At 43.4% G+C, this 12,005-nt stretch overlaps 1 protein-coding gene across 2 annotated transcripts in view; it reads left to right on the plus strand.

Annotated features, from left to right (window-relative positions):
- LOC122563871 (protein FAM222B) overlaps nt 1–12,005 on the plus strand; it is a 56,285-nt gene that overhangs the window by 36,359 nt on the left and 7,921 nt on the right. The window lies entirely within an intron of this gene.

Genomic DNA, 12,005 nt, shown 5'->3' on the forward strand with positions numbered 1-12,005 from the left:
TTTTCCAGTGGCACACCTTTTTTGACTCTGATCTGCACTCCTCACTTTCTTCTAGAAATCAATAGGGTGCAAGCTGAAATAATGGCATGACACTAAAGGAATGGCCATATACTTCAAATCAGGATGGTGTGTGTGGCTTGGCGGGGATGGTGTTCCCATCTATCTGCTGCCTTAATGCTTCTGGGTGATAGAGGTCGGATTTGGAAGCTGCTGCTGAAAGAGCTTTGCAGATGGGGAGGTGTGCTGATGAATGCCCAAAATAGGGGAGAACAAAATCTAAGGGGATTTGAACCATCCTTCAAGTGTTGTGGATGACGGGGTGACCTAAATTCTAACTGGTTCAGCTTTAATTGTATCCTGGTTCTAGTTGTAGTCCAGGGAGAATATTGAGATTTGGGAAAATGCGCAGAATAGGTGAAGATGCCCCTAGAGCAGGGGAGAGTTGAGAGGTTGTCAAATCGTGCAAGATTCTGCTAGAGTAACCAAGGAGAAACCATTCCTGTGGCAGCCACTCAGGAGCAGTTTAAACGGGATTGCCAAAAGAACCAAAACCACCAGCAGAAAGCTTTCTTTTTAGATGCAGGTTCAAAATTATAGCAATTCTAATGCTTGTGATAAATTACTTCAGAGTTACAGGTAGGTATTTGAAGAGGGTTGAAAAAGCTCTACAAGGCAATAGCAGGGAATGTGGAGCAAACTGGATAAATTTACCAAAAAGCCAGTATGTGTACGATAGACCAATAAGCCTCATGACATACTCCTATAACCTCCAGCACCTACAACCCTTCCATTCTGTCACCATTGCTTCTAAACAGAACACAGGACATAGCACAGGAATGAGCCTGTTGGCCCATGGTGTTGCACTGAATGTGATTCCAAAACAAACTAACCTCTTGTGGCGGCACGGTGGCACAGTGGTTAGCACTGCTGCCTCACAGCGCCAGAGACCCGGGTTCAATTCCCGACTCAGACGACTCACTGTGTGGAGTTTGCATGTTCTCCCCGTGTCTGCGTGGGTTTCCTCCGGGTGCTCCGGTTTCCTCCCACAGTCCAAAAATGTGCAGGTCAGGTGAATTGGCCATGCTAAATTGCCCGTAGTGTTAGGTAAAGGGGTAAATGTAGGGGAATGGGTGGGTTGCGCTTCGGCGGGTCGGTGTGGACTTGTTGGGCCGAAGGGCCTGTTTCCAAACTGTAAGTAATCTAATCTAATCTGCCTGCCTTTGGTCCATAGTCCTTGCATATTCATGTGTTTATCTAAAAGCCCCTTAAATGCCCCTATTATATCTGCCGATGACTCCACTACCCTTGTCTGGAATGTGCTGACTCCTACCATTCTATACAAAAATACACTTGCCCCTCACCTGTCCTGTTTTACACATTTCAACTCTGAGAAACGGTTGACAGTCAGAATCTATATGCATCTCTATTTTATAGACTTTTATCAAGTCTCCCCCTCAGCCTCTATTGCTCCAGAGAAAATGACCTGAGTTTTTCTAGCAGCTCCTTTTTTAACCAATTCCCTTAATTCTGTGCCCCCTCATTCTCTACTAGTCCATTACTGGACAATTTCTCCTTATCAGCGCTTGTGACCCTCAACACTATTAAATCTGAGCTTTTCACTGAGGAAAACAGGAACTTATTCTTGTCAATCTTATTTGCATCTTCTCCAATGTCTTCCCCTCCTTCCTGGAGTACATATCCAGAACTAGATGCAATCATCCAACTGAGATCAAACTGCTTTTCAAAGTTCAACCTAACCTAGCTCCTTGCCTCTGCAACTAAAGCCAAGGATACTATATGCTACGTTAAGCGCACACTCAACTTGTCCTGTAACCTTCAATGAATTATAGTCATACACGCTTTAGTTTCTTTGGCCTGTGGCTGTTTTCTATTTTCTGTGGATTCAAATTAAATAGAATCAAACTAGCTCAATGATCCTAGGCTGTGGATCTTTGTCACAAAAGGAGATGACCAAAGGACAGCTTTCGAGAATCGTTACAGCGTTTGATACAGTCACAAATCAATCCAAGAATCCAGGAGAAACCTCTGCTCGGGGGGGTGGTTAAAAATGCGGAGTTCCTTCTCAGGCAAACAGCATGGATACATTTTATTTTCATTACAGTGCAGTACAGACCCTTTGGCTCCACAGCAACATTTGAGGACCAATCTGAGACCCCTCAGTCCAACTCGTCTGCACTGACCAGACATTCCAATCTAACTTAGTCCCATTTTCCAGCGTTTGGCCCATATCCCTTAAACGTTTCCTACTCGTTCATGGGAAGATTAATAGAGATACGAATGAATGGTTATGTGCTGGTGGGAGGTTTCATGGGAAACTGAAGTGTACCAAAAACAGAAATGTTAGGCGGAATGGCCTGTTTCAGTGCAATAGGCTTGAGGTAATTTTTTTTAGTAATCACTAAATCTGGCCAATTTAACCTTGGTTCACCATGCCTCAGGTGATGGGAAAGGTTGAGTAGGCTACACTTTCATGGTAACCTCGAGGCAGAAATTGAACCTGTACTGTTCATAGACTCAAACAGTACAGAAGCTGGCCCTTCGGTCCATAGAGTCTGTACTGCCAAAAATAAACTACTACTTGCGTTAGTCCCACCTTTGGTTTCACTAGGCCCACAGCCTCAAACATTGACATTTCAGATAATCAAAGTGATTTTTAAAGGTTGAGATTTCCCACCTCAACTACCCTCTCAAGCAATGCATTCCAGACTATTGCCCTCCGGGTGAAATGGTTTTGAAACCCCCTCTATGCCACCTGCCCTTTACATTTCTGTCCCTCATTAATAACCTTCAACTAAGACATTGTTGCTTTCTCTTCACCCTGTCCATGCCCTCATAATATTGTATATCTCTATCAATTCTCCTCTCAACCTTTTCTGCTTAAAAAACATTTTAAGCTTATCTAGCCCCTCTTTTGTAGCTGCAAAGGTATGTCCCAGGTAACATCCTGCTGAATCTCCTCAGCACCCATTCAAATACAATCAAGTCCTATCGTGTGGGGACTAATGAACATAGTACTTCAGCTATGCCCAAAATAAATTACTGTACAGCTCCAACATCTCCCTTATAATCTGTGCTGGGTCTGAGAGGCAAGTATCCTGTATACCTTAACTACCCTCTTAACCTCTTCATGAACTTGTGGACCAGCATGTCTGAGCTTCCTAGTATCTTGTCATTCATTGATTCGGAGATGCCGGTGTTGGACTGGGGTGTACAAAGTTAAAAATCACACAACACCAGGTTATAGTCCAACAGGTTTAATTGGAAGCACTAGCTTTCGGAGCGTCGCTCCTTCATCAGGTGATTGTGACGCTCCTTCATCAGGTGACACAATCACCTGATGAAGGAGTGTCGCTCTGAAAGCTAGTGTGCTTCCAATTAAACCTGTTGGACTATAATCTGGTGTTGTGTGATTTTGAACGTCATTCATTGAGTATTCCTTTGTTTGTTCTTAGAAAGCACAGCACATCACATCTCACATTTAGGACTAAATTACATATGGCAATGATTTGTCAATATGACCAATCCATTTCTATCCCTTTTTTTTGGTGCGACCTAACACCACCTTTGACTGTCAACCACCCAGCCGATTTTTGTCATATACCAATGTATGTCGAGCATCACCACCACTGCAACCACAACCCCCCCATTTGTGAATCTCTCAAACAGGAACTGACCTGACATTGCTCCCTGTGCTACAGCATTGCACACCAGGCTGCAGTTCGTGTCACTCCTCCATGACCCAGCCAACTGCACAAACTAACCCAAACTACCAAGTAAATCATTTAATTGGCACAGCATCCAGCACTGCACAATCCAAGCAATGTAACATCGACAGAGTACACTGCACTAATTCATCAATCCATTACTTCACAGTTACTGGGTTAAAGTGCTGGAACTGAAGTGCCAATTCACCTAAGCTGCACATTGTGATTTCTGTGCTATAGTGAACTACTTAAGGAGGAGTCTAAATGCTTTCCTTGGGGTGACACATCGGAAGTGATTGTTTTAGCAGGTGAGGGTGTGGGAACCACCACTTGATATAAAAGGTAGGTAGAGTATGTAGTTCTCAGAGTAGGAGTTCTGATCTGCTCTCGTTTGCACTGCCTAACTAGGTCAGAAAAGAACCTTTTCTCCCTTTCAAAGTTACTTTTGGTTTCTCCTTCAGCTTGTGTTTCTCCCAGGAGACGGCATTGTTTCCTGTGGGGTAAGGAGTATGTATATTGTGATAGTATGGCCCACACATTGAGGGCCTGACTGGTTTGTTCCTCTCTGTCACCTGTGGGTTCTATATAATGTTTTTCAAAAAGCTAGTGTGAATGGTACAGTTGTGGAAAACAAAAACTAAATTGGGTTGTTTTACTACACTGCTGTCATGTAATTCCTTAACCTGTTCTGACCTGCTGCGACACACTTTTGGGACAGGTGGGAGTTGAATCCAGACCTCGACTTCAGAAAAGCTACAATTGCTCCACAAGACCCTTGCGGCTATTATGTTGACACCTGAGAAATTAGTGCAATCCTTGGTTAAGCTTTTGGTCTTTTTTTTTTCCCATTCTCAAATCTTCAACGTTAACCCTACTCAACCAAGGTCATAGTTTGTATGCACTGGAAAGAACAAGCAGCTGCTCAGTTTATCATAACAGACCAAATGCCTGCCCAAAAGGAGTGGCGCACTCAATCAGTTCCATCTTTAAAAGATCTGTATTTCTGGTAGGAAATTCCAGTGACTGCTCCCTCAGGAGTATTGTTTACATTAAATCCAATTTGCCCATGTAGTGCAGGATAGTTGTGGGAAGGCTGACCTTGACCCTCCTTGGTGCCAGTTGTGACCATATCGTGAGTACTTTTTAAAATATCCAGCTGGACGGCCAGATGCTTTGAAAGCTTTCAAATGGTGAGTGTCATGTGAGAGGGTAGAGTGCCAAGTGAACTGTGAAATGGTTTGGATAGGTTGGGAATGGTACTGTCTGATTTTAGCAGTGGGACCAGGAGGTAGGTGGGTGTTAAGTCTGGATTTTGGCGAGTTGTGGCTCAGTTTAATGGATATCCAGGAATTAAACTAGGTTTTTAAACTTGTAAAGTTTTTTGGTGGGTAATTAGAAATTAACTGCAGCAGAACCACCTGAATTCTGTTCCAAAAAGCTTGCAGGGGCAGAAGAATGGAGCATCCAAATCTTCAGACTCTCAGGCAATTCCCTTGACGTCTGTCTGGGATTCTGCAGGATCTTGTGAGACAACTTGATTCTATGCTGTAGCCTTGACTGTTTGGTCTATCTGGCTATTAAAGGCACCTTTCAGATGATCTGTTCTATGTGCAGCACTGCTCTGCCAGTGACTCTCAATTTGATGCTTGTCTCCAGAATGGGGATTCTCATCCAGGACCCTCTGACAAGGGGAGTGCTACCCACTGTGTCATGGCTGAAATTCGGTCTTCAAAAAGGGGAGGAATAATCTCTTTGAACTAGCTAGTTTCTATTCTGTTGGCTGCACCAAATTTAAACGATTTTACATAACATTTTGTCACCTCTGCCAGATTACTGCCTGTAGGTGCTGGTGAATAGTCTTTCAATGTCTGGTACAGAGATCCAGTTTACCGGAGATTGGGAGGAATTATCCAAGTTGATCCACTATTGTAAAATGGTACAAAAGACTCAGTCATAGAGATGTACAGCATGGAAACAGATCCTTCGGTCCAACTCAGATATCCTAATGTAATCTAGTCCCATTTGCCAGCACTTGGCTCATTTTTCATCTAAACCCTTCCTATTCATATATCCATCCAAATGCCTTTTTAATTGCTGTAATCGTACCGGCCTCCACCACTTCCTCTGGCAACTCACTCCATGCACACACCACCCTCCTGAGAAAGTTGCCCCTTAGGATCCCTTTCTGCTTCTCCCCTTAAACCTCCACCTTCTAGTTTTTGACTCCCCTCACCCAATCCATGCCTCTCGTGACTTAAAAGTCTCTATGGGGCATGGATAGGGTGAGGGGAGTCAAAAGCCTCAGCCTCCACTCCAGGGCAAATAGCTCCAGTATATTCCGCTCAAACCCGCCAACCCTGGCAATATTTTTGTCCAACTTTTCTGAGCCCTTTCAAGTTTCATAACTGCCTTCCCAGAGCAGGGAGACGAGATTGAATGCAGGATTCCAAAAGTGGCCTCAATGATGTCTTGTACAGCTGCAACCTGACTTCCTAACTCCTGTACTCAATGCACCTGACCTATAAAGGCAAGTGTGCCAAATGCTGCCTGTCTACCTGCAACTCCAGTGCACCTGCACCCCAAGGTCTCTGGGTTTGCAGGACTTCCCAAGGCCCTTGCCTTAACTGTGTAAGGCTTGCCCTGAGTCACCTGACCAAAAACACAGCACCTCCCATTTATCTAAATTAAACTCCATCTGCTGCCCATCTGATCAAGGTCCCATTGTACTCTTGAGAACCTTCGCTATCCATTCCACCTCCAGTTTTGCTGTCTTAACCATGCCTCCAATAATCATATCAAAATCATTCAGATAAATGGAAACAGCAAGTGAACCCAACACTGATCTGTGGTCACAGGCCTCCTGTCTGAACCCTGCCCACTACCCTCTGGCTCCTAAACTTGTTAAATATAAATTGTTTTTAAAATTTCGCAATCTGTCAGACCATTCCTGCACGCATAGTTTAATTACTTCCATCAGCACTGCTGATGTGACCAGATCTTCCGAGCTTAAGATGAGTCTCTTTGATTGCCATGCGTAGTACCAGGTTTCTCTGCAACCTCGATAACCAGGTTTTTAATGTTCTGAGTGGAATTGTGTCCAGCTGCAAGTGGAGTTGTTTATTTTCTGTTTCCTTCACTATCTTTTACATTTCATCACAAAAACACAAGTGTTTTTGGCTCAAACTTCTCTGCAAGAGTAATCTTCGTGCAGTCAATTGTCAATCACATCTTTGGTGATAAAGTAACTGGTATGCAACTGAGGTTTTTTTTAAAGATGAGTCAACAGTGCTGTACTTAAATGTTCAATTTCTCGTTGGATTCATATGATCATCCACAAGCGTGTCCAGTAGTACAAGTTAAGGTAGAAACAAAAATGTCCCTTCCCCCACCCACCCTCAAAAAAGCACACCGGCTTTGTATATACCTTGGTTATAAAACTGTATTTCAGTGACATGAGTAAAACATTGTCCTGCCTTTTTAAATAGGAGGATGTGGATGTTTGGCAAGATAAAGTTTAAAATCTCAAGTGTTATAAGCTCACCAGAAAAGAATCGAAGGAAACATTAGTAAAATTAAATCATATCTTCCATCCAGTGTTCATAGAATTCCTACAGTGTGGAAGTAGACCATTAGGCCCAAGAAATCCATACTGATCCTCAAAGTATCCACCCACCTCCATTCCCCTACTACTTTACTGACCCCTGACTAATGCACCTAACCTACATATCCCTGAACAATGGGCAATTTCCCATGGCCAATTTACCTAACCTGCACATCTTTGGACTAAGGGGGGAAACCGGAGCATCCAGAGGAAACCCACACAGACACTGGGAGAATGTGCAAACTCTAGACAGTCGCCCGAGGTTGGAATCGAACCTGGGTCACTGATGCTGTGAGGCAGTAGTGCTAACCACTGAGCCACCGTGCTGTCCTTGTGACATTATCCTGTGCATAACTAACTTAGTACAGAATCACTCATTAGGATTGGGCTGACAAATGGCAAGTTTTACATTCACACCACACAAATGCCGTGTCATAAGACAGGAGCAGAATTTAGGCCATTCAGCCCAGAGTCTGCTGTGCCGTTCAATCGTGGCTAAGTTTCTCAATCCCATTCTCTTTTTGCCCATAACCCTTGACACTCGCAAGCCTATCTATCTCAGTCTTGAATATACTCAGACCTGGCCTCCTCCAGCCTTCTGTGGCAATAAATTCCATAGATCACCACTCTCTGGCTGAACGAGTTTCTCCTTATCTCTGTCCTAAAAGGTCTTCCCTTTTATTCTAAGGCTATGCCCTCTGGTCCAAGGCAATCTAATTGCTCTCAAGTGCATGGAATCTTTTATCACTTGGACCCATCATACTCTAACTTTTTAGGCACTTCTTCAAACTCCCTGATCTTAAGGGACGGCACGGTGGCTCAATCACTGCTGCCTTACAGCACTAGGGACCTGGGTTAGATTCCTGCCTCTGGCGACTGTCTGTCTGGTCTGTGTAGAGTTTGCATATTCTCCCCATGTCTGCATGGGTTTCCTCTGGGTGCTCCGGTTTCCTCCCACAATCCAAGGATGTGCTGATTAGGTGAATTGGCCAGGCTAAATTGCCCACAGGGTCTGGTGCAATAGGCAGGAGCAAATATATGGGAAGGGAATGAGTCTGGGTGGCTTAAACTTTTGGAGGGTTGGTGTGGACTTGTTTGGCCGAAAGGCCTGTTTCCACACTGCAGACAATCTAATCTCATCTGAACTCTACGCTGGTCTATTAGGTATATCAACCGGATGGGAACGAAGCAGTGAACCTATTTGCATTTGCACTGTCTTATCAGGTTTGATGTAAAATGTTATTCAGTAAAAGACTCCCTCTGGCAAGTGACTGGCGATGTTAGTTGGCCCCAGCAAGTATCAGCTTCCTAAATGGGTCAGCATCTGTTATAAGGATGCATTGTTTCCTTTTAAGTCCACTTATGAAATGAGGGCAATGTAACTGAAAGGAAGAATGAGTTTTGTTCAAGGCAAGCCTAACATAGGTGAAGGATGCTTGATAAAAAGTTTCATGTATGAAAACTTTCAAGCTTTTGAACGGAGTTTGGTTTTATTCAGCATTTCTGAACCATGCTAAACTTTGTTTTCAGGTACCTTCATGGACTTGCTGCACCTTATCTTTACAATCTTCTGTAACTGTGTATATTCAACTGCACAAACACTATATTCTTGGTTTCACTTTGTGTGATTATTCTCCAGTCTACACTCCCTCCTCTTCCCCCACCCCCCACCAAAAGTCATTCCCATACTGTGATCTGATCCACATTGCTTTTTGCCATCCACCCGCTAATCCCCTGTCCAGTTTTAGCTGATAAACCTAAATTCTTGATAATTGCCCCATATGGCATTTGCGAAACCTGGGAAATGACTCCAGTTGCATTTCTGTAGCTCCTTTTGCTGCCACAGGACATGTCGAGAGAACTTCAGGCTTCAATAAATACTTTGTTGATTGTGTAGTCACACAGTATTGTGTACAGAGTACCCACTGGCAGCAAGTGATAATGATGGGATAGCTGACTTCTTTGTGGTGATGGTTGCAGGATAAATGTTGACCAAGTTACGAAGGAGAATTTTCCTGCTTTTTGAAATAGTGGTCGTGAGATCTTTTACATCCTTGCTGAAAGCTGACAAGGCCTCGCTTTAATATCTTAATCAAAGACTGTGCCTTTAACATACAGGACCCCCTCAGTGCTGCACAACTTCTGGATTATGTGCTCAAGTCCAGAAAGACTGGTCTTTGATCTGACTTGGGCAAGAATGCTATCCACTGAGCCCTGGCTGACACTGTCTGCTCAGTAAGTGTGTTAAAAGGTTAATCACTCCCTCCTGTAAAAAGGAAGGAAGGGTAAAGAGCTATGATGTATCTGTACACTCCTCCAATTTTAAAACCATACCGAGAATGCAGGATTGAAGTTGGTGAGCAGAAAAACTGGTTGCAGCACAAAACCCTGGAGTTATTTCCACTAATGCCACTTTGGGCTGGAAAAGCTGTTGCTTATCCAAGCATTCCACAGTCTGAAATTAAAATGGAAAGCAGCAGGAATGGAGTCTGCTTCAGAACCAGTTGCCAATTTAGAGACTTGTATAATAAAAGTTGACAAATGGCTTGTGGCCTTGATCTTTTCCTTCTGTATTGTTTTCGGGAGGAGTGAGTGAATTGTTGAACATTTCCCTCCTATGTTGTAAAGGAATATTTGAGTTTCTGTGCTAATTTTTGCTAGCTCCAACATCCTCTTGATGTGAAGGTGGTGTTGCTTTACCCTCATTAACTCTGCACTGTTTCTTTATCATGTGAATGGGAAGATACAAAAACCATCACAGCAGTCTCTTGAACACTACAGTGAAGTATGAGGGTGGCATGATTTTTTTGAAACTGGTCTGTTTGAATGCACATCCAGTAAGGGTAATGTTACAGGTTTTTGTCCAGCCAAACGGAGTTGCTTGGAGGAATTCTTTTTTGCATTTTGTAATGCTAATACAAAAAAACTTGTGGTGATATTAATCAGAACAGGTTGACATGACATGAGAATACCTCCAAGGGCTTTTACCAATGGCTTGATGCTCTTGGACTTGCTGGAATTATTGAGGCTTGATCACTTTTCCTGAAAGCCGGCAACAGTGGCAGTTATTTTGCCAGTCTTTCATTCTGCAAATGTAGCAATGGAGGTGTGTTTCTGTAAGAATCCTTTGATCTTTCAATCACTTAAGTACATTGATTCAGACTTTCCCTGGGGGATCTCAACCTGTTTAGAATCAGGGTCCATTTGTTTTATAAAAGCACTTAAATAAAAGTGTTGACACTGTCACGCCATGAGAAATAAGATTTTTCCGTATCACTTCTCTCCTTGTTTTTTACCATGCTAATATCTTCCTCATTTGAGGATTGCTGAAAATAGTGTCAGTTTTGCATACTTTATTGTATTGGCCTGCTGTCCCAACCTGGAGCAGAGGTACAGGTTTCATCTCCCTTACCATCTAGCATGCTATCAAAGCTGCTTTAACTGAGATTCTCACTTGTGATCAGCAGTCTGTCATGTTGGAAAGAGTTTGTCTATCCTAAAATAAGTCTGACTTAGTCATTCTAACCTAGTGTGAATGGCCCTTGTACCAGACAATCTCCTGCCTTTTTTTTGTTTGGATGGCAACAGGAACCACTGGGGCGGCACGGTGGCTCAGTAGTCAGCACTGCTGCTTCAGCTCCAGAGACGTGGCTTTGATTCCCACCTCTGCGAACTTGACAGACAGTTACCACATTGTCTGTGTAGGTCTCCTCCCACAGTCCAAAGATGTGCAAGTTAGGTGAATGGCCATGGGAAATACAGGGATCTGGGGGCGGGGGAAAAATGGGTCTGAGTAGAATGCTCTTCAGAAGCTTGGTTTGGACACGAAGGACCAAATGGCCTGCCCTGAGACTAACAGCTAATGTCCTAATTAGGTACTAAAGTTGGAGATTTCCCTGGAGTGAAAAAATTGTCTCCTCTGTTTATAATGCTACTATTTAACTTCCATTTTGGCCAGCTTCTGCAACACCACAGTGGTGAAAGTGAAGACGACTAATATTACTAATTCTCAAAGCAGTTCATGAAACAACATGCCGTTCGGCTGCTTCAGGGCAGTTACCTTTATCAAGAGTGTGAATAATCAGATTAAAACATTGCACCCATATTAGCACAATGTTCCTGGACCAAGCTCTTCACTCAAAGCTCTGCAGCAAATGGCTCATTGTGGCTTCTGCATATGCTATCATGCCTCCAGTGTGAGCTACTGCAAAGCAATTTGCTCCTGTAACATGGATTTTTTAATTTGTTTTTGTCCCCATGATCACTGTATGGAGTATAGAGCCCTCATGACAAGCTGATGCCAACAGTACTTGCACTGCAGCCTGAACTGTAATCTGGTGTGAGTGCTGCTTATTGCACTTCCCTGTCACTGATCCGGAGGTCATTTCACCTCCACGGTCGTTTCCTGTCTCTCTCTGTCCTGTGTTAATTATTTTCAGGCTTTGTTCACACAAATCTTGAAATATTGATAGGACAGAACTTGGATGTTAAGGGTTTGCTGGAAGGAGGGTCATAAATGAGCTTGACTGCTTAACAAGTGAAATCGAAATCACTGACCAGGGTCTGAGGCACAGCATGAGAAATGCATGAAAGTATTAACTTTTTGACACATTGTCACCATGTACTTATCCACACAAATGTAGAGTTCTAAATTATTCCAGTGACCTCGGTGGAAACAG

This window comes from Chiloscyllium plagiosum, unplaced genomic scaffold (genome assembly GCF_037043375.1).
Source record: "Chiloscyllium plagiosum isolate Xiang-an unplaced genomic scaffold, Cpla_swu_hap1 HiC_scaffold_31, whole genome shotgun sequence".
NCBI classification, from domain to species: domain Eukaryota; kingdom Metazoa; phylum Chordata; class Chondrichthyes; order Orectolobiformes; family Hemiscylliidae; genus Chiloscyllium; species Chiloscyllium plagiosum.